At 52.4% G+C, this 22319-nt stretch overlaps 1 protein-coding gene across 2 annotated transcripts in view; it reads right to left on the bottom strand.

Annotated features, from left to right (window-relative positions):
* LOC138822705 (histamine H1 receptor-like) overlaps nt 1–20992 on the bottom strand; it is a 62622-nt gene extending 41630 nt beyond the window's left edge. Inside the window, exon 1 of one of the 2 annotated variants that reach the window (XM_070015568.1) lies at nt 20935–20992. The gene's annotated coding sequence lies outside the window, so the exon portion shown is untranslated. Of the gene's footprint in view, nt 1–5683; nt 5762–20934 lie in introns of those variants that run through there. The other variant, XM_070015569.1, reaches the window with a different exon arrangement.
* Between the last annotated feature and the right edge of the window lie 1327 nt (nt 20993–22319).

Here is a 22319-nt window from a genome sequence, read left to right as displayed (position 1 = left end):
TTGAGTGACAAAGCTAAGAGTCAGCACTGAGGCCCCGAGTTAAAGCTACACACACATACACACACACGCACGCACACACACGCACGCACACACACACAAACTGTATGTGCATGAAATTTGAGCAGATTACCCAAACCAAAAACATCTGTTAATTGGCAATAGCTCTTGGCTCTCTTGGTTTTTTTTTTGTTGTTGTTTTTTGTTTTTGTAGGTTGTGGGGCTTGAACTCTGGGCCTGGGCGCTGTCCCTCAGCTCTTCAGCTCAAGGCAAGCGCTCTTCTTGGCTCTCTTGATTGCAACTACAAATTAGGGTCCATGGTAAGACTTCATCAGATTATATAACTGACCTATCCTATTTGGTTTGATAATTTAGTTTTTTCATATGATTGGGATTTTGAAAATGTATTTGTTACTCTAATAAAAATATTTCAAAAGTATTACTTTAGAGAAAAGTAACTAAGTACCAATGGCTTGGGCCTATAATCCTCCTCAGAAGACCAAGACCTAGAAGATCAGTCTTAAAGCCATGCTAGGTAGAAAAATCCAAGAGATTCCATCTCTAGTTAACCAGCAAAAAGTCAGACTGGATCATGACTCAAGTGGTAGAGCACTGGCTATGAGCAAGTGATCTGGGAAAGTACAAGGCCCTGAGTTCAAGTCCTGGTATCTGGACAGAAAAAAGGTACACAAATAAGAAAATAAAAAATATACATATTTTGGTGGTACTGGGGCTTGAACTCAGGGCCTTGAGCTTGCTAGGTAGGTGCTACCATCGGAGCCATGCCTCCGGCCCTTATTTATCAGGTAGTTATTTATCATGCTTCTTGTTTGCTTCCGACTGTGATCCTCCTACCCAGGCCTCTTCAGTAGCTGAGATTATAGGTATAAACCACCACTCCCAGACAAATGCTTATTTTTAATCTTATCCCATGAAGTGAACACTCTGATGTATACTTTGGTGTAGTTTCTCCTATTCTGTTCTTTGTGAATAAATTCTGTGTATGTGTATATGCAGTTGTGTGCATACATAAACATATGTAACATTATGTAAGTAATACCTGTTGACATAAATCTCTAAAAGCAGGATGACACCGAATGGCAGTCTTGGTTTGGCATTTTCTACTCTCACTGAACATGCACTTCCAGCTTTTCCCATATCATTTTACACGTTCTGCAAAACACATGATTTTTAAGAGTGACATAAAATGTTTCACCCTTAATTTATTGTTGAACATTCAAGGGTGTTTCTGATTTCTTACTTTCATTTTTGGGCAGTACTGCAGTTTGAACTCAGCTTGTCACCTGTAAGTGCTCTTTCCCCCTGAGCCACACCTCCCCCACCCATTTTTTTGCGTTAGTTATTTTGCCAATGTGGACTTGTATTTATGCCCTGGCTGGCTTGGACCATGGTCCTCTTATTTACACTTCCTGGCCTAAAACCAGGATCCTCCTGACCTCTACCATCTCAGCAGCTCGGATTACATACATTAAGTTATTAATGTATAAATAAAATTGCAGTGTGGATCCTTACAGAAACATTTTTCCATGATATCTATTTCTTCTTCATCTTTTGGTGGGGATCACAGTGCTTGGCAAGTACTCTCACAATAAACAATATCCCCCTGTTAACTAGAAGGCTAACTTCCTCCAGTGGAATTAAAGAGTTACAAGACCTGGGCTTTCCTGAGGCTCCCAGTATATGTAAGAATTGTCTTCATAGAGGCCATATGACTGTGCTTTTTCCATGATCTTACCAGCACTGGACACTGTCAATCTTGAACGGTGAATGGAAATTTGACAAAGGTTAAACATGTGACACTTCATGACAGCCTTCATTTTAGTCTGTTAATAAAGGTAGTTATTTCCTGACATATATATCTTTTGGCTAGTTCTACAATCACTTTCCATGTTATATGCAGGCAATCTGTGGCTTACACATTTTTGGAATAGGAAATCTAAGGCAAAATTGAAATGTCCAAAGCAGATAAACGTGGAGTCAGTGAAGGCCCAGGTAATGGAAGTAGTATTTTGCCAGCATTTTAATCTGAGGTTAGGTTGACTCCGGTGATAGGAGAAGCCAGTTACCACCCACGCAGAGGAAATGAGCAGGCCCTAGGACTGTGCACTGTCTTTACCTCTCTGAACTAGCCACCGCAGCAGCTGAGACTGAGGGGCGGGGTCACAGAGGAGTTCTTTTTCCCCTTCTATTTTTCAATATGTTTTATGACTCTGCTCTATAACCTTCATAGTTAAAAGCGTAAACACTTGCAGGACACATTTTTCAGTTGACTTTGCAAATGGACCATCCAGTTTCTTTTGAGCCCTCTATCCTCATCAGAACATCTGTGATTAGAACACAGGAGATTAAAAATGTCTCATTTGCTTAGGTAATTCTGTCCAACAGAGAAAATTATCTCTGTCATCAGCAGAAAGCAGGGCTCAGTGATGACTCTGAGGTTGGAGGACTGCAGATCTTTGGGTCCCCTTGGTCCCCACCCTCCCCTTAGACTTGGGGAGAAAGCAGGTCTGGAACTGCACAACCCTGAGGGCTAATTCTGCAACTTAATGGACTGGGAGAGAGTAGGGGCAGCCTCTGTCAGAACAAGCAGGAACCCTCCAGACCCATACGGCCAGGAATCACCCAACAACACGAGTCCTGATGGGCCCATTTTATAGACAGCGAAGGTGAGGTTCCGAGGAAAGAATGAACAGACTGAGCCTGTGGATGCCCACAAAACACTTCCATGTCCCCGACGTCATTATTATCTCTTCCCATGTAAGGTTCAATATCCAAACTTTGGGGAATGCTGCTCGAGTTCAGTGCTATAGGAATCTCCAAGAGCGACAGAGAAGTTCCACAGCCCCCCTTCCTTCTCACCACCCCATCCCCTGTGTTAGCCAGCGTTGCTTGCTGTAATGAGCATCCGAGACAGTAGGCCTATAACGAGAAAAGCTGGATCTGGGCTCATGAGTGTGGAGGTTTCAATCATGAAACCCATGGCTTCACGTGTCCTGCGGTAGCCAGGCACAGCTGCAGCATGTCCTGCGGTAGAGAGGCTCAGCTGCAGCAGGATGCACAGGGTGTTCACCGCACAAGTGGGAGGTGAATGAGCCCCAGCTCAGGTCCACTTCCGGAGCATGCTCCAATAACCTAGCTTCCTCCCACCAGGCCCTACCTCTTACGGGTTCCACTATACTCCCCAGTAGCCTTGGGGTCTGGGGACCAAGCCTGAAACACAGGCCCATGGCGCTTTTCAAAGTCTTGTCAGCTGGGCCCAGACCCTCCAGTCGCTGGCTGGCCTTTCTATATTAACCCCGGGGGGCGGGGAAGAGAGAGAGAAAGAGAGAGAGAGAGAGAGAGAGAGAGAGAGAGAGAGAGAGAGAGAGAGAGAGAGAGAGAGAGAGAGAGAGAGAGAGAGAGAGAGAGAGAGAGAGAAAGAAAGAGCAGGGGCAGGGGCAGGGGCAGGGGCAGGGTCCCAGGAGAGATGAAGTCACATGTGGCTGGTCTGGACAATTTGGAAGCTGCTGGTGGTGACCCACAAAGGGCTCTGTTCCAGCCAGTCCCATGCCCCACGTTTTTACCTTTCCACATGGGTTCCTGCGACAGCCTTCCCATGAAGGCCCCTGGGCCCCTCTTCGCCACCTCCCTGCTATCAGAAATCCTTTAACAGGTAAAACCTTTCCTTCTCCTCCTTCAAATCTTCCATGGCTCCCTAGTGCTCCAGCAGAAGTCCGAACCACCCGCCTGCTTGCAAAGTCAGCCAACGGGGAGAGTGTAGTCTCCCTTTCCTAGGAGAACAAATTAATAAATGGTACTGCAAAGTATGCGACACCCCAAGTCCCTTTGCCTGACCATCTTTTCTCTAGACTGGTTCTAGTAAGAAACAGATGGTCTCCTCTTACAGCATGCACAAGAGAGCTGTGTCTCCATGTTTCCACTTAGTCTTGCTTTAGAGGAGGCAAGAGAGGGACGAATGGATATCACCAGCTCCCCAGGGCAGTACAGGGGCAGCCCCCGCCTTGCCATGCAAAGCCAGTCACAAAGGCCTGAGCTGCCCAAAGAACAAAGAGTCCAGCTGTGTCAGGGCCTGGAGGCAGCTCCAGCCTGGGTGCATTTTGGTGCTATCTATGGGTGGCCACGGGCATGTGGTCTGCAAGGGGCACCTGGCTCCCTGGGCGCCTGCTTCACGTCCTGCCTCTGGGTGGAGCCTGTATTTCTAACCAGCTTCCAGCTGCGCTGGGAATTCTGGGCTGCTCCAGGATGGGCCAGGCCTCGGGGAGGGGGGACAGTGGGCAGCAGGCCCTCTTGTTCTCCTGGTGTGCCAGTCAGTTCCCTGTCATGACAGAGAGCAAAAAGATGGTCTTGCCAGGAGCTGGTGCTCACGCCTGTAAACCCTAGCTGCTCAGGAGGCTGAGATCAGAAGATCATGGTCCAAAACCAGCCCAGGCAGAGAAGCCCACAAAAAAAAAAATTTTTTTTTTCTTCTGTTGGTTGTGGGGCTTGCAGTCTGGGCCTGGGCACTGTCCTTGAGCTCTTCAGCTCAAGGCGAGCACTCTACCACTTAAGCCACAGCACCACTTCTGGTTTTCTGGTGGTGAATTGGAGATAAGAGTCTCACAGACTTTTCCTGCCCCAACAGGCTTTGAACCACGATCCTCAGATCTCAGCCTCCTGAATGGCTAGGATGACAGGCAGGAGTCACTGGTGCCCAGCTTCCATGAAATTCTTTTTTTGGTCATGGAGCCTGAAGTCAGAGGCCTCGGTGCTGTCCCTCAGCTCTTCAGCTCAAGGCTAGCACTCTACCACTTGAGCCACAGCACCACTTCTGGCTTTTTCTGTTTATGTGGTGCTGAGGAATCAAACCCAAGGCCTCAGGCATGCCAGGCAGGCACTCTACCATGGAGCCACCTTCCCAGCCCCATCCACGAAATTCTTATCTCTAATATCATGAAAAGCTGGAAATGGCACTGTTGGGTCAAGTGGTAGAGCACTAGCCTTGAGCACAAAAAAGCTCAGGGAGAGCGCCCAGGCCCTGAGTTCAACACCTAGGACTCGCCAAAAAAAAAAAAAAAAAAAAGTGGCCTTGTCTCAGTTTTCAGTCAGTTGTTCTACTGCTCTGAGGTTTTGGAGGGCAACACCACAGCAGGAATGCCTGGCAGAGCCGAGCTGTTCACTTCTCACTGGGGAGGAAGAGAAAGAGAAAGACAGGGCCGGGCCCCGCTGGCCCCTACAAGAGTCTCCAATGTCCCAAGACCTCCCAATAGGCCCCGCGCCTTAAATGTTCCATCATCTTCCAATAGCACTGCAGTCTGGGGACCAAACCTGTCACAACAGCCCTCAGGAGGACACTCACTCCCTAAACGACAGCATACAGTGTCCCCCAAACTTTCTCATCACAGCAAAACAGAGAGGCCATACCAAGAGAGGCCATTGTCAACAAGGCCCTGCTGCTCATCTCCCATCATCCTCTGTGCTTAACCTTGACTTTCAGCTCCAGAAAATCCTCAGTCCCTGCGCACACATTATGCTCTCGGACCTTCACACTCAGCTCCACTCCCCCTCCCGGCCTGGACAGCCCTGCTCACCTCACTGGGCTGAGTGAAGCCCTGGGGGCACACTGCCTCCTCGGGGAGCATCCCCAGGTTCCCCAGGCTCAGGTAAGCGTCCCCACCCTCGCACATACCTTCTGTGCACTCTCCACCAAAGGCGACTGTCGTGAGCACACAGGGACTGCGTATGTCCAGGTCTGCCTTCCCCACAGGCTGCAGTCCAGAGGCATGCGTCATGCCTTCTCCCTCTTATCTCCCCAGCACCCAGCGTGGTGTCTGGTACATCGTAGGTGAAATGAAGGTTTGAAAAATGATGCAGAACTGACAACATCTCTCCGTGGGGAGCGTTTAGAAGGTTCATTCCACCTCAGAGCCGAGTGATTTAATTTTATGAACAAAGCAGGTCATGGAGTTGTTCCCTGCTCCCCTCCTTCTTCCTGAGTTTAAAAAGATGTGACATGATAGTGACAATATTCACAGCTGCAAGTGTTCCATCTGGGGGAACCCACTGAACTCTCAGGCAGGTCCCAGAGTTCCTTGCATAGGTCAGGAAACTGAGGCGCAGAGGGCCTGTTCCTCATCCTAGGCTCTCAGCTCTGTCCTGGGCAACTCCAAGCCCAGGTATGCTGTGTTGAGATCTGCCAAGTTTGAAGCTGTCATTCTAAAGAGGAAAGTGTGTGTGTATGGGGGTGAGCAATGGTCATGCGCAGGGAGGAGGAGGCAGTTAGGCTGCAAGATGGGTCCCTGAGCGATGGGGTGAGCTCCTTTTAAAGGATCTAGTGTTAAGAGACACTTAGGCAGGAGGCAGTTAACTCCAAACAGACCTGCTCTTGTGGGCACAGTGAGTGACTGACCAGCCTAGACCTGGAGGTTATGGGGAGGGAGGGTTCTCCAAGGGAGGCAGCAAGGGTAAGGACGGATGGGGGGGGGCGCGGACATCCAGCATGAGCTCTGGCTCCAGCCCAGGGGTGCTGGGACACAGCCTAGCCCCTCAGGCGCTGTGCTTCCCAAGAGGCAAAATCACCATGTCACCTGCTGGCCTGGGGGTCTGCCATCACTCCTCCCGTCCCCACGTGTTCCTCGGATCCACCATCTCCTACAAGGAGCTGGTGAAGGTGGGCCAGAGGGTGAGCAAGGAATGCTGTCCCCTCCCACCCCTCCTTCCTCTGGGCCTCTCCCGTTTCTCCATCTCTTGGTTTCCATGACAGCATCTGGCAACGAGGCAGTGACTCCAGCATGCTGCTGGGAATGGCATGCAGGGAGCAGAGATGCGGGCTGGGGTGAGGGGGGAGCCCCTGTCTGCAGGACATCCATCCCCTTACCCTCCCTCCAGCCAAGTGTGCGCCCCATTATTCCCCCATTTTACAGAGAAGGAAACCACTGTACAGAGCAGGGAGGGGCTATGCCCACAGTCACACAGTAAGCCAGGGGCAGAGTTGGGATTCAAACTCAGATTCAGTTCCATGGCTCGGGTTTTCCTAGTCATTCTAACACCCTGCCTCTTGAGTGCCTGGCCAGGACAGTTGTTGGGGCCCAACCTCTGCTGCCAGCCATGGCCCCGGGCGCATGCCTTCACCTCTCTGAGATTCTGCAGAGTGGGCTTGGGGGTGGGGGCGGGCTCCTTCTGAGGGCTGGGAAGTAAACAAATTGGAGGGAGCCCAGGCAAAGGATTTTCATGTCCAATCTACATGCCCCGCTCCCCGGGTTCATGGACCAAGCAGAGCCAGGGGTACTGGAAAGCGGAGGAACAGCACTCAGAGGTGCTCCCTGTCCTCCGGCTGCCTCACGCTCAGTGCTCCTGATGGCAAAGCAGTTATTGCCTGCCGCGCATGTGCACGCGCGTGCCCCTGTGCCCTGCCTGTCCAGGAGATGGTTATCTTCCAGCGGCAGATGAGCACATCTAGTATGGCCACCAAGGACGGGGCTTGGGAGCTGAGCAGGATGGCACCATGCCCTCTCGGTGGCTGGGACAGGGGACTCAGAGAAACGTCTAGATGCTCACCTCCTCCTGCCAGCCACTTCTCATCGCCTCTCTACAGTTTCTGGTCCTGCCTGGCTGACCTGGCTGAGGGGACAGCATCGGTCCCCTCCCTGTCTCCCAAGTTACCCAGCATTCCTCCCTTCCTCCAGTGTGAGCTCCACCAGAGCCCACTGAGCCCTGGTGCTGGGGGCTCTACATCCTCCCTGCCTGGCGAGGCCTTTCTGACCCCGTCCCCTACATTTGCCCTCATTCATTAAACCACTTAGGTCTCCTTGCTCTTTCTAGAACATTCCTAACCTCTTCTAGCCCACAGCCTTGCTATATTCCCTCTTTCCAGAATGCTTCTTCTCAGACAGGTGCCTAACTACGTTCCCAAATGTCCATCTGTACCCATGAGAAAAGTTCCCACAGCCCTGGCACCTGCCCACCACTTCCCCCCACACTACCTCAAGCTCACAGATGGGATTCTGTCTCACAGTCCCCCCACTGTAACATCAGCCCTAGGTGGTCAGGACCTTCCACCTTGGATCTCTGTACTCGGAACAGCCCTGACTCCAATGGGGCAGATGTGGTAGTAGTTCAACTTTACATTACTATGACAAATGCCTTAGAGAATATACTTAAGGAAGAAAGATCTGTTTGGCTCAGAGTTTTAGAGGTTTCTGTCTATGCTTGCTCATGCCTGTTGCGGGCCACTGTAGGCCTGCAGCTATACGGTACATCTTGGAGCAGCATGTGGCAGAGAGAATCTGTTCATCTCATGGCAGCTAAGAAGTCATGAGGAAGAGAGGGGCTGGAATCTTATTAACCCTTCCAAGGGCACGCCCTAGTGACCTCACCCCTCCCTCAGGCCCGCCCCCCCCCCCGCCCCTTAGAGGTCCAACCAACTCCAGTAGTTCCATTGTACTTACTAAGCACTACACAGCCTCGCAGAGAGCCCCACTTAGTGCTGGGGACCAAGCCTTTGACACACGGACCTTCTGAGGAATGCTTATTGAAATTGAGCCCTCCCTTCCTCTGAAGGACAGGCCTACCTCCAGCAGTCAAAGCTCTCCCTACCCCTAAGCAGTCCTGATGAGGAAGACAGAGTTAGGACGCAGATCTGGCTTTGAATTCCAGTTCCTCCATGTTTTATTTTTTGAGACAGACTCTCGTAGCTCGGGCTGGCATGGAAGTGACCATGGAGCCCAAGCTGGCCTTAACCTTATGATCCTTCTGCCTTGGCTTCCTGAAAGCTAGCACTATAGGCATGTACGTGGCTCAAATTCCTCCACCTTTTAGCTGTGTGACTCTGAGCAGGAGACCTCCAATCCCTAAGCTTCCAGTTCTTCATTTCAAAGACACAGATAACAACAACGCCACATCCACAGGGTTGTTGAGAGGATCAAATGATGCAACACCCACAAAGTGCCCAGCACCCTGGGTGGTATATCACAGATGCTGGGGCCCTGCCATTATCACCATCCCTGTGTTAGGTGACCCGATGGGTTTACAAGAGCAATTTCACAAACTAATAACCTCAGAAGTGGACATCGGCTCAACTTTGCAAAGTGCTGCATTTTTAGAGTAACACTTAAGAACACGGACAGGCTCTTCCCTGTACTAGCTTCCTGACACTGACACGGGTGCTCTGGAGATGAATGTCAAGGGTTTAAGAGGGAGATCGGGCATGGGGCTGCATGCCTGTAATCCCAGCCATGTGAGAAGAGGAAATCGGGAAGATTTCAGCCCACCCACCTTTCAGCTATGTGATGCACACTCCCTGGGTGAGGTGTAGCCAGTGCTCCCATGGGGAGGGGCAAAGCTGCACTTCCTGAGCCACTTCTCCACCAAGATGTGATGACAGCACTCTGCCTAAGGAATGCTCCTCTTTTTAAAGTCCCTGCCTAGGACAGTCACATCGAATCTACCCAAAGTACAAAGCCACAATCCCTCTTAAAAACAACTAACCACTCAGCTACCTGAGAACACAGCTTCAATACATAGGTCTGTAGGACCTCGCTCTACCTGGCCACCTGCCCAGGCCTCTCCTACTGACTCCCAACAGTCTCTACCTGGCCTTTTCTCTACCAACTCACATCACATGCCAGGCTTGGTAACTGTCTCCTGTCACTGCTTCTACTCCAGCAGGTCATTCAGTACCTCCAGTCCCAGTTCCCCCATCTATAAACTGGGTGAGAACGTTCACCTCACACAGCTGCAGAGGGCTGGGTGGCCTGAGAGCAGCTCCCTCCTCCAGCAGCTGGAGTGAGGGCTCCAGAATGGCCAGTGACATGATTTTTCCACCCACAGATAAGAAGATAACAAGCAAGGACCTGCGACCTCGGCTGCCTCTCCCTTGCCCCTGCCTGGGAAATGCCAGTCCTGCCCCTTCCACATGACGGGGGAGTCACGACCTTCCTCCTCATGTGCTCTCCCGTAGGTCCCCACTTGGTGCCATGTATTTACGGGCAAATCTGAAAGACATTTGGCAAGCACACTCAGCCCTTGCTCTGCTACTTCAGGAGCCAGCTTGCCTGTGGGGCCCTGTGTGCTACCTGCCTTCTACCAAGAAGGACAGGGCTGCCAGGCAGCACCCAATGCTGCCCGCACCTGGGTAGGAACCCTGGCCAATTCTGCCCTTCCGCACAGACAGCCCACATGCTTCCTGGGCACTCTGATTAGCAGTAACTGTGACGTTTTGTTCTCCAGCTGCCTCGCTTTTGTCTTCATTCTCTGCTGGACAGATCGCAGGCTGGGCAAAGCTGTGCTGTGAGTATCAGCGTCTCCCAGCCCCCAACAGGAACACCCAGGGGGCAGGAAACCCCATCTGTCTGTCTTGTGTTTCTCACTTGCTAATGGAGCTGCCCAGGGCTTCAGTCAAGCTTGGTGCCAGGTGCTGTGAGAATGAATCGATAAATGACTGACAAATATTTATTGAGCTCTTGGAAACAACACTGGAAAGAACTTAGTTTGGCCCAGAGTTTCCTACTACTTTCCAAATGTCCCCAAAACCATTCAGTCCCAAAGTCCACGAGCAGCGCAGTACCAGGCTGTGTGAGGCAGTCACCATGATGGTGGGCCGCAGCCACAGACACGAGTGAGGCGCCGCCTCTCTCGGGTCTCACTGCTGCCTCACAGAGTGGCTTCTACTGGGCACCTACTAGGTCCAGGTGACCAGGGAGGTCCTGTGGGTGCCGCCGAACCAGAGGAACGCTGTCAGCACCCTACTGGAGCCATGAAACTAAATGCACAACAAGAAGCTGGGCAGGAAGGGCAGAGAGGTTTCTCTCTCTGAGGAGAAGGCATGTGGATTCCCAAGACCTGCTGTCAGATGGGCATTACTGTTGTTCCCCTTTTACAGATGAGGAAACTGAGCCCAGGACAGTCAAAAAATGCTCCCTCTGAGGCCAAAGCACTGGCTCCACAGGCGGCCTCAGGATGCGAGCCCAGGTCAAGACTCTGAAATCTGCAGCAGAGCCACAAAGCCAGTTAGCTTTTCTTTCTGTGCAGTCTTCCCTTGGAGAGGCTCAGTGAAGTGGTCTGCGGCACATGCTCCAATAAATCGAAGGCTCTAAGAAACCTTTCCACAGAAACCACTGGCCCAGGAATATACGAGTACAATTGTTTTTGGAATCTGACCAAAAAAAGAAACCCAGTTTCTCGGGAGAAAAGAATTCCATATATTTATTGGCTTAATTAACATTATATATATATATATATTTTTTTTTTTTTTGGGGGGGGTCAGTCGTGGGGCTTGAACTCTAGGCCTGGGTGATGTCCCTCAGCTCTTCAGCTCAAGGCCAGCACTCTATCACTTAAGCCACAGTGCCACTTCTGCATTTTTTGTGGTGGTTTACTGGAGATAAGAGCTTAATGGCTTTTCCTGCCAGGGCTGTCTTTGAACCGTGATCCTCAGATCTCAGCCTCCTGAGTAGCTAGGATTACAGGCGTGAGCCACCGGCGCGGCGCCCGGCTAATAAACACAATACTATACCAGACTTTGTTAAAAATGCTTCGCAAATATTAATTCACTCAAGCCTCACAACTCATTTAACACTGTGACAATCCTAGAAGGTAATTGTCAGTGTGTCAACTGAGCAACAGGGAAACATCTGATAAAGGAATTTGTAGTCAGCTTGGTTGTTTGCTAACACCATAGCATGTACTTACACATACCCAGAAGGCGTTGTCTGCTACACACAAGCTATATGGTATAGCCAGTTGCCTTGCCTACAAACATGCACAGCATGTTATTGAGCAATCACAAACCAACGTTAAGTATTGGTACGTTTAAACACTGTTAAACAGCTGGACATGGTACATGCCCAGTGTGCTTGTGAGGCAGAGGCAGGATTGCTACTTCAAGACCAGTCTGTCTCAAAAACCTAAAACAAGGGCTGGGAAGGTGGCTCAGTGGTAGAGTGCTTGCCTAGCATGCATGAAGCCCTGGGTTCGATTCCTCAGTACTACATACACAGAAAAAGCCAGAAGTGGCACTGTGACTCAAGAGGTAGAATGCTAGCCTTGAGCAAAAGAAGCTCAGGGACAGTGCCTGGACCCTGAGTTCAAGCCCCAGGACTGGAAAAAACAAAAAAACAAAAAACCCAAAAAATCTAAAACAATTCAGTTAAACTGAGATGAAATCTGAAAGCATACGCGCGCACGTACACACACACACACACGCGCGCACACACACACACACACACACACACACACACACACACACACACACACACACACACACACACACACACACACACACACACACACACACACACACACACACACACACACACACACACACACCCTAACCACAGAGCAGGTGTAGGGACAACAGGACTAGTGCAGTATATGACAGATCTAGGGCTTACCCCTAAACGGAACACTCACTCCCTAGAAGCGGGCGGAGGGCAGGGCTGGACGATGCAGCGTGTGAGTGGTGAGGAGAACAGTGGCTGTGGAACTCCAGGAACTCTGTACGCCGCACGGAGGCTGCACCACATTTATTAACAGCTGCCTCTGTAGTTCTATGGAACCACCATGCTGACATTAACATAATGACAAATCGTCCCTGTGTTGCCACTCACTGTCTGTGTGGTGGGGTACACAAGGCGCCAGTAAGTCGATGACTTTCCCAGGGCCCACCAAGAGCCAGAACCCTACCCTAGATCTCCGGGCCCTGGAACCTCTTAACCACAGACTGAATTTATCGTATTGTTCACACGGCTCAATTTCAATGTGCAATTGTATTTTGTCTCCCTGCCTCTTCCTGTGTTACACGAACTTGTTTTCAGGGAGAAATTATAATGGTCTGATTCAAATGCAGAATTCATCCCTCCACTCAGATTTGCGCTGATGGTCTCTCCGGAAGCACTGCAAAGACCTAGCCTCTCTATAGTCCTTCCAGGAGGCCAATATTGAGTTCTACCCAGAGGCCCCTGGGAAACCCACTGGTGCCACCCTGCCACATAGGCAATTAGAGCCCACGGACAGAGAAGGAAGAGGCTCCCTTAGAGCTTGAGAGTGATTCACATTAAAAAACTCAAGACCACAGGCCTGGCCTGGCCTTAGCATCACATCTCACATAGACTGAGGGGAACAGCAGAGTATCTTTGGTGACCTGTGAGTCTCTTCAATAACAAAGAAAAGCCAACAAGAAAATAAAAGAAGCTCTGCTGAAACAGAAACCATAGGAAAACTGCCTGGAAGACTATGAAAGAAAAGAAAAGACAAAAAAGAGGAGGCTGCAGACATGTTCACTAGCCATAGAAACACACACAGGTCAAGCTACCCACAGAGCCAGGAGGTACAGTTCCCACTGCTCAGCACCTGTTGTGACCTGTGACCTGTGCAGAAAGCCTCTGATGACCCCTCATCCAGTTCTGGCTGGCTGTGGTCACAGGAATGCCAAGGAGACCAAACTCAAACCATATGCATGAGGTATCTTGGGATACCTCTTTCCTGCCACCACCCTGTCCATTGGTCAGCCACCAGAACCAGCCCAAAGGATGAGTATGGACTGCCTGGGATGAGCCTGCTGCTAATGACTGGGCTTTCTAAGCTAGGTACCAAAGGCCCAAGATCGAAACCAAGCTGACAGTGCTCCCTGGCGCTGGCAGCCACTCATGGCTCTGCTCCTGAGACACAATGAAATGCAGTACTGCCCAGGGGACACGAAAGAGGGGTGGATAAGATTCTGTAAGCAGAAGAGGAGCAGGATGGAAACAGCTGTCTACATGTGTAAGAAGAAAATCAATGTACTTGAACTTACTAATCAAGTGCTCTGCCACTGAAGCCATACCTCCACTTCTAATTTAGACCTTTATCTTACACCAAGACCCAAATGTGTTAAAAGTGATCATTTTAAAAAACAAATTGTTTAAATAGGGATACAGGTGGACCCATTGCAACAGTGAGATGTACAAGTCGTTATGTCAAGAAACAAACTTTACAACTTTGGCAGGGAGGGGGAACGCGGTCGGGGGGGGGGTGGGTGGGAGGGGGCCAGGGCCACAATGGGAAGGGAGGGAAAGGGGAAACAAAGGAGGGGGCAACAATGCTTGATAAGAAATGTACTCACTGCCTTGCCCATGTAATTGTAACCCCTCTGTACAGTATTTTCACAATTAAAAAAATGTGAAATATGAAACCATTAGATATAATCAACTAGTACCCTTGATTTTCCTACTCGGGACGATGGGGACAATAGGCAGGTCATCGCACTGTGATGATTCAAGTTAGACAGTGCATGACACTTTCTAAAAAGAGGTCTCAGGGAACAGGCCAGCTGAGAAACTTTCTGGAATCTAACTCCCCAGGGGAGAAGGTCAGAAGGGAAAGTGAGTGAAGTAGCTGGAGGTCATGTGCCTTAGGTCACAGTGTGGGCATTCCACAAAAGTTGGTCGCAGGACAGAAGTCTCTATGACCCACTGGACATGAGGAGGTCAAGTCCTCCACCCATGCCCACAGGGAGGAGCAGCTCACCTGTGCCTTGCAGGCCAGAGCAGCATCTTCAGAAGCAGGAGACTCAAGTACAGCTCACAGCAGCCAGGTTTCCCCCTGGGTTCAGTGCCCTCCCACCAGACCCGCACCCAGTGCCTCACTGGCCTTTCCTCAAAGCCCCGGGACAGACAGGCTGGCAGTCTCCATTTCCACCCAGGCAGCCTGAGCTTCTTGGTGCTGTCTGAAACTGGCTTTCCCTCCCACCTTCCATTGGAAGGCTTCCCCACTGGAAGCTCCCTGCTGACTGCCACTGAACACTCACGAAGAACACGGCTCAGCAGAAGCAACTTCCTGACAACAGGAAAGGGGCATCCTGTCCACCTCACCTCCAATCGGCACCAAAGCCTGACAAATAAGCTCAAGCAAGAAAACCACCAGGGAATTTCACTCATACGCTCTTATGGTAATCATAAACAACAGATTAGCAAACATAACAGGGCAATGAAAATACTGTGGGATGACATAAATTGGATTTCTTTCAGACTGCAAAAACCAGGGTCATGCATACAGTTGACATTTGACAGGTTCAAAAAGAGTGTATGTCAAAATTCTACTTCCATTTATAACTAAAAGGAAAAGAAATATTAAGAAACCTGCAGATAGAAAGGGATTTCTTTAATCTGACAACTGTTAGAAAGGGATTTCTTTAATCTGACAACTGTCTATCCAAAATCTAGAGTAAAATGGTATTTACTAACCAAATATGAACAGCTCCTCCATGAGAGCCATGAAAGGCCAGCTGGCCACTGTCAGCTATTCCATCCACCTAGGGTACTAGTTGATTATATCTAATGGTTTCATATTTCACATGAAATGATCACTTTTTTCTTAAATTGTGAAAATACCGTACAGAGGGGTTACAATTACATGGGCAAGGTAATGAGTACATTTCTTATCAAGCATTGTTGCCTCCTCCTTTGTTTCCCCTTCCCATCCCTTCCCATTGCACCCCCGCGTTCCCCTTCCCTGCCAAAGTTGCAAAGTTTGTTTTTTGACATAGCATCTTGTACATCTCACTGAGGTCCCATCAGGACAGTAAGGACCAGGGAAAGAAGGCACAAAATAATTAGAAAGGAAGAAATAAACTGTTACTTGTACCTCTTACAATTATGTATACAATGTTTTAAAAATAACCCATGAGGCTGGGCACAGGTAGCTCACGCATATAATCCTAGCTACTTGGGAGACTGAGCTCAGAGGATCACGGTTCAAAGCCAGCCTAGGCAGAAAAGTCTGTGAGACTTATCTCACCAGAAAACCAGAAGTGGTGCTGTGGCTCAAGTGGTAGAGCGCTAGCCTTGAGCTGAAGAGCTGAGAGACAGTGCCCAAGCCCAGAGTTCAAGCCCCATAACCACAAAAAAAACAACAACCCATGAGTATGTTTTTTTTAACTAGTAAGAGATTTTGTTAAGATTCTGGATACAAAATCAATATGAAATCTACAAATTTTTCTCCAGTGAGTACAAAACATTAATTTTACACATGTATATGTATACAACATGTAAAACAGCATAAAATATCAAATAACTAAGGATTTGTATAATGATAGGTGTGCAAAATTACCAAGACAAAATTAAGAAACCATGTGCAAATTACCAAGACAAAATGACGAGATGTTAAGGTGGTTAAAAATGCTCCAAAAGTTGAAGAAAGGTACCATATCCATGGAAGATGAAACACTACACCTTACACCCTCTAGAGGGCAAAAGAGAGCTCAGTCAGGACCTAGAAGTCAGAGCAGCCTGGGTTTATTTATATTCCACCTCCCCTTGCCCCTAAGCGCTGTGGTTCTGGTGTATTTCCTTCTTCTATGGAGCGGTGAGGCATTCTTCCACCATCCCACACCTCTCTGCACCTCAGTTCCCTCACCAGTAAGAGAAGAATAGGAATTCCTGACTAGTAGTTAGTAGCTAATGAATATCAAAACACCTCATAGAGAACTGTATAAAATATTATTTTTTTGGGGGGTCCGGTCGTGGGGCCTGAACTTGGGCCTGGACGCTGTCCCTCAGCTCTTCAGCTCAAGGCTAGCGAGAGCTGTATAAAATATAAGACATTCATGTGACTTCTGTCTCCTGGATTAGGCCAGCTGTGTATCAATCAATCAATCAACCAACCAATCAATCAATCAATCATCCAGGCCACTTCTGCTTATCCTCCTTAGAACCTTTCACCAATCCCACCAGTTCTCAGCCATTTAGGCAGACACTTTATGGGCCCCATTTTCTTTCTTTTTTTGGGGGGGGGGTCCGGTCGTGGGGCCTGAACTCTGGGCCTGGACGCTGTCCCTCAGCTCTTCAGCTCAAGGCTAGCACTCTACCACTTGAGCCACAGCGCCACTTCCGGCTTTTTTCTTTTTGCATATGTGGTGCTGAGGAATCGAACCCAGGACCTCAGGCATGCAAGGCAAGCGCTCTACTACTGAGCCACCTTCCCAGCCCAATGGGCCCCATTTTCGAGATGAGAAAGCTGAGGCTCAGTTTAACAAGTTCTTTCTCCTCTGTTTCCTCTCTCTTCAGCCTTCCATGTGGTGAGGCTGTGAATAAGACAGAGATGGCTAGTTGGGAAGACAGGCAGAAAATCCTACCTCACTAATGGCCTGGCTGGGCATTAGTCTACACTTTTCACTCGCCTGTCTACCTTCCTTTCCCCTCCTCCTGGCGGGACTGCAATGGCTTCTAACAGTCTCTTCTAAGGCTCACAGGCACAGCTTCCACCCTGACCCAAGTGGCCCATGGCACACTCACTTGGAAGACAGAGGGGAGGGTGGAGACACAAAGGAGATGAGGCCTTCTGCCCTCTCCTGCAGCATCAGTGCCATTGTTCCAGAGTGTGTGTCTGAGTTCTCTGCCACCATTAATGGCAGAAGTGAGTCACTTAGGAAGAAGAAACAGGAGATCTGTTATAATTACATCCAGAGACTCAGCAGAGCCCAGCGTCACTGTGAAAGAGAGGGCAGCAGGTGACTGGGGCTTGAATGATCCTCTGCCAGGTACAGCTTTCAGATAAAGCGTCTTGGAGAAGGAGCAATTACAGCTAATGCTTGGCCTGAATGCTAATGAGAATTACTTACAATTGCATGTCATTCTTTGCCATTTATATTATCTGCTTTTGCTGCTGCTGCTGCTTCTCTCTGCCTATCCACCCTGGCATGAATCCTGAAACGCAGTCGGTGGCATGTGCAGCATGATGCTGGGGGTCACTCAGCTCTAAGGGGCAAAGCTGGGGTTGGAACCCTGATCTCTTCGCACTCCACTGTGTAGTGTTTCAGGCGAGGGCGGGGGAAGCTCAGAACTCTGAGTGCATCTTCCACACTTGGAAAGTTCACAACCTTTCCTCCGCTTGCTCTTCTGACATTCAGAAGGCATTTGTTCAAAGACTACCCTGGGAACCAACCAAGCCCAGCAGGATGTTCAAGTTACAGCGGGCGGGAGCCAGAATGGTGACAATTGAGGCGATGCCCAGTGTCGCCCAAGGCTTCGCACAGGGCTGGAAGTTGGTGCAACTCTACACTGAGACTTGTGCTCTCCAGCGGTTTAAGCTCTGCGGCAGCAGTGAGACCTGTGGCACACACTTTATCTAACTAAACCTACTCCCTTTACAGACAGGAAACCAAAGCCAGGGGTTCCCAGGCTGGGCTTCGCAGGCCACCCAGACGGGCTTGCCAGGCCTCCACAGCAATAAGGGCGACCACCACACCTGCAGAGCACTTCAACAGCATGAGTGTATTTAACTCTCACCAGTCCAGTGAGGAAGGAGCCAAAAATACCTGCGTTCCAAAAATGGGGAACCTGAGAAAGAGTGGTATAGCATCTCGCACGCCTGGGGCTCTTAAGAGAAAGCATGGGGTTTAGGCAGACCAATCTCGGAACCCACGGACTCCAACTTCCCACCATGCATTTCTGTGCTGTGGAACGGCCACGTCAGGCCAGCCAACCCTGCCTTGACCGTGCACACGAAGCCTGTGATGTTCACCGGCTCCAGCCCCGCCCGGCTCTGCAGTCATGGACCGGCAGCACCAGCATCTCCTGCCTCCCTTGCACACCGGCCTGCGCAGGACGCTGCCTCGGGTCCGCAGCCGGGCGGCTTGCATGGTGGTCCAGCAAGCTCGGGGGGCTAGCGGATTATCTGCTACTCCACAGCGGGCCCTCAGAGCAAGCCCTGCTGGACAGACGCTGGTGGGGGCACGGGAGCTCTGCTCCTGGCATCCCGCTCTGTGCGCCTCTGCACCGCCGGCCGCCGGGATCCAAGGCTCCAGCGGCCACCGAGTTTCACTGACCATCGGAATCGGGCAGGGCTTGTCATTCGATCCCAACTCTGCCACAGATGGGCTGCGGAACCCTGGACAAGTTCCTTCACCTCTCCGAGTCTCGGTGGTCTGTCTGCTCAACGAAGCTGGCAAGAGTGGTAGTTACCTTGAAAGGCATTGAACAAACGGGGTCATATGGTCTCTGATGGGTCCCCCGCCCCCCGCCATCGCCACTAGCTCTCGGCAGCCTCCAGGAAAAAAAGGCCGAACGGGGTCCTCCAGCCTCCCCGCCAGACCCTCACCCGACCGGCCTCGGCTCTGGAGAGGCTCCGGGTGACCCCACCCTTCTGCCTCCGCCAAGCTGCCCTCCCCAGCTCCCGGGCCCGGGCGCGCTCGGTGTACGGGGAGCCCCCTGCCGGAGCACCGCCGTCCCGCCGGGCGCCTCCCGGCCGGCCGCGCAGCCCCGGGGCTTTCCGCAAAGCCGAGCGGGGCCTCTTCCCACCCTCGCCCGGGGAAAGAGCGGCCCGGGCGCCCCCGTTCCAGAACGCACGCCCTGGCCTGACAGCCGCCCCGACCCGCTCCCCGCGCGGCCAGGACGGCCCCGCCCCCGCCCGGCCCCCGCCGAGGCCCGCTCCTCGCCCCGCAGGTCTCCGCCAGGCTGAGCGGAGCCCGGGGGGCCGGCAGCGGCTCAGCAGGTCCGCACACCGGCTCAGAACCCTGGCCCTCCCCTTCACTAGGTCGTGCGCAACTTTCCCTTCCCCGAGCCTCAGTTTCCCTCCCTGAGGAATGGGTGTGTGAAGGCACGACCCGGAGGGCTGAACGCCACGCTGGCTAGCCGGCGCCCGGCACAGCACGGAACGCACCGCGACCGCGAGGTCAGACCGGGAATCCCGCGGGCTCGCCGCCCTCCCAGCGCCGGGCCGGCCCGGCCGGGGCGCCACAGGTGCGCGCAGGGCAGGGCGCAGGCCCGCGGGCTCGCTGCGCCGCGCCGCGTCGCGTGGTCGGAGCGGGCGGCGCCCCGCAGCCCCTCCGCGCCCCCCACCGCCAGGTCCCCCGCCCTGCGGGTGTACGAGGGTCCGAGCCCGCCGGCGCGCCCCGCTCCCGCCCCGGCCCGTGCGGACCGGCGCCCAGACTCACCCGCGCCCGCCGGCTCCGGGGAAAGTTTGGCGGTGCGCGGCCGGCCGCGGCCGCCAGGCTGCTGGGCGCGCGGCGGGGGCGCTCCGGGAGGCGGCGCGGGGGAGGAGTCCGCCCGCCCCCGCGCCGCGGCTCCCCGCAGCCGCCGGCCTCCCGCGGGTCCAGCGCTTCCGACGCGCCGCACCCGCGCCCCACCGCCGGCGGCGCCACCCTGGGTCTGGAAAGGGCGCCGAGCCCCGGCGGGACCCCCGCCTTGACCCAGCCCCGCTCCTGAGCCACGCGGGAGGACAGACAGACAGACACGAAGGAAGCGTTCGCCGCGGGTCAGACGGGGACCCCGGCTGGCTCGGCCAGGTCCACGGCAGGGGGACCCAGAGCCAGATGGCGATGCCCCTCGGTGGAGACCGCCGTGGGTGCGCGGGCGCGGGGCGCCCACTCGTCTCCTCTCCCGCCCGACTCCGAGGGGCTGCGCGGGCGGCCCGCGGCCCAGTCAAGGTGCGGACTGCGATGCTGGCCGCCGGTGGCGGTGGCAGGCGCGGGAACATAGGGCCTCTCTTCCTTGTCCTCCTTTCCCGAGCGGAGTGGAGGGCATTCCGCCCGCAATCTTCCCCGGTGCCAGGACAGCCCCGCTCGGACCTGCAAACTAGTTGTGGCTTCAGGTAGCACCCCTGGACTCTGGGCACTCAAGCCCACAGGGAGAGGAGGGTGGGGTCCGTGGGGGGCTTTTAGCCTCCTCCCAGGAGAGGAGGTTGTGGGGTCACATGGGCCTGGATGAGGTGGGGTTTGCTTTTTGGTTGGTCGTGGGTCTTGAACTCGGGGCCTGGGCGCTGTCCCTCAGCTCTTCAGCTCAAGGCGAGCGCTCTACCACTTGAGCCACAGCGCCACTTCCAGTTTTCTGGTGGTTCATTGGAGGTAAGAGTCTCACGGACGTTCCTGCCAGGTTGGCTTTGAACCGCGATCCTCAGATCTCAGCCTCCTGAGTAGCTGGGATGACAGGCGCAGTGAGGCTGTTTTTCACCTCCTTCCTTGGGACCCACCTGCCACTGTAGCCATCATCACACGGCGCCCGGCCGCCCTGCAGGGACCTCCTCACTCAGGCCTCACCCCAGGGGAGCAGGAGCCGCCTTGGCCCCTGTTCTGGTCTCACTTCACAGACGAGAAAGCGGGAGCTCACGGGGTTGAGCAGCTCGCATACGGAACTTTTAGAACTGAGCTGACGGCTGTGCAGCTGTGCCAGGGGCCAAGGCCATCCATCTGTCATCTTCACCTTCTTAGGACTGTTGTACAGTCCGGTGGTGTCAGTTACGCAAAGGGACTCCGAGCCTCGGCAAGGTGGGGCTCCAAGGATCCCTGGTAATGCCAGACGTGTGGCTGGACGAGGGACAGCTGCCATCCATCCTGACTGCCGTGAATCCAAGGCTCTGACCTGGACGTAGCCTGCCTCAGAATGCCCAGAGTCCCACACCCCGGAGGTCTTCCGAGATCTCCGTGTTTACACTTTACCCAACTAATGCACCCTTTGGAACGGAGAGCGTCCAGGGTTGCACCTGTTATAAACTCTAAAGGAAAGGCGCTTCCTCTCCACAGCTGTGGGGCGTACAGGCCTAAGTGGAGGAATGACCGCTCCACCATCCTCTCCTCTCTTTCCTTCCTGCAAGTCAGCAAAGGCATCTGATTACATCGAGTCCCAGGAAGTTTCACTTCCCGGGATGGATTTAGGCCTGCGACACCCATGGTGATCAGCAGTTTTTAGAAGAAACAGCCTGTCAGACATTATGGGGAAATCCCTGGTGCCCAGGGTATGCTTTGTTGTGGCATTTGGAACTGATATTCCATGAAGCAGCTCAGGCAATATGGGATGAGGACATGAGGAAGCAAGCAACTAATATACAGTCAGCTAGCCCCAACATCGTAATTACCACGCTGGGCTCTATGGGAAGAGCTCTGCAACACTCAATGCTCATGGTTTCCCTGCCTACATAAATTGAAAATAATAACGCCTCGGTCATATGGATGATAATTCCAGATTGCAGGTAACATAAACCCCAACGTTAGCCAGAAAAGACACCTGAACCAATCTTAGGAGGCAGATCTGACTCAATGGTGCCCACTGCAGATAGAAAAGGAAGTTGCTATGTGTTTGTCTCCCTCTTTCTCTTCACTGCTTTCTTCTATGTCTACTTTGTTAATAGGCTGAGTTTTCCCCCCCGAAGAATTCAGGAATGGTCATGTGGTTAAGACCTTCTTTCCAATATTTGCAGCAAAAAGCCCCAGGGCTGACTCTCATTGGCCTGGCCCAGGTCTTATGCCCAGTCCTTGAAACCCGAGGATGGCGCTAGTCGAGTTATATGGCTATGTCTGGACTAGGGGAAAACACTGAGACTTGAAGTAAGAGATGATCCTCTCAAAGAATATCAGGGGG

Source organism: Dipodomys merriami, unplaced genomic scaffold, assembly GCF_024711535.1.
Source record: "Dipodomys merriami isolate MVZ:Mamm:240054 unplaced genomic scaffold, mDipMer1.0.p SCAF_114, whole genome shotgun sequence".
NCBI classification, from domain to species: domain Eukaryota; kingdom Metazoa; phylum Chordata; class Mammalia; order Rodentia; family Heteromyidae; genus Dipodomys; species Dipodomys merriami.
The sequence above is the reverse complement of the archived record's forward strand: the minus strand, read 5'-3'. Positions and strand labels throughout refer to the sequence as shown.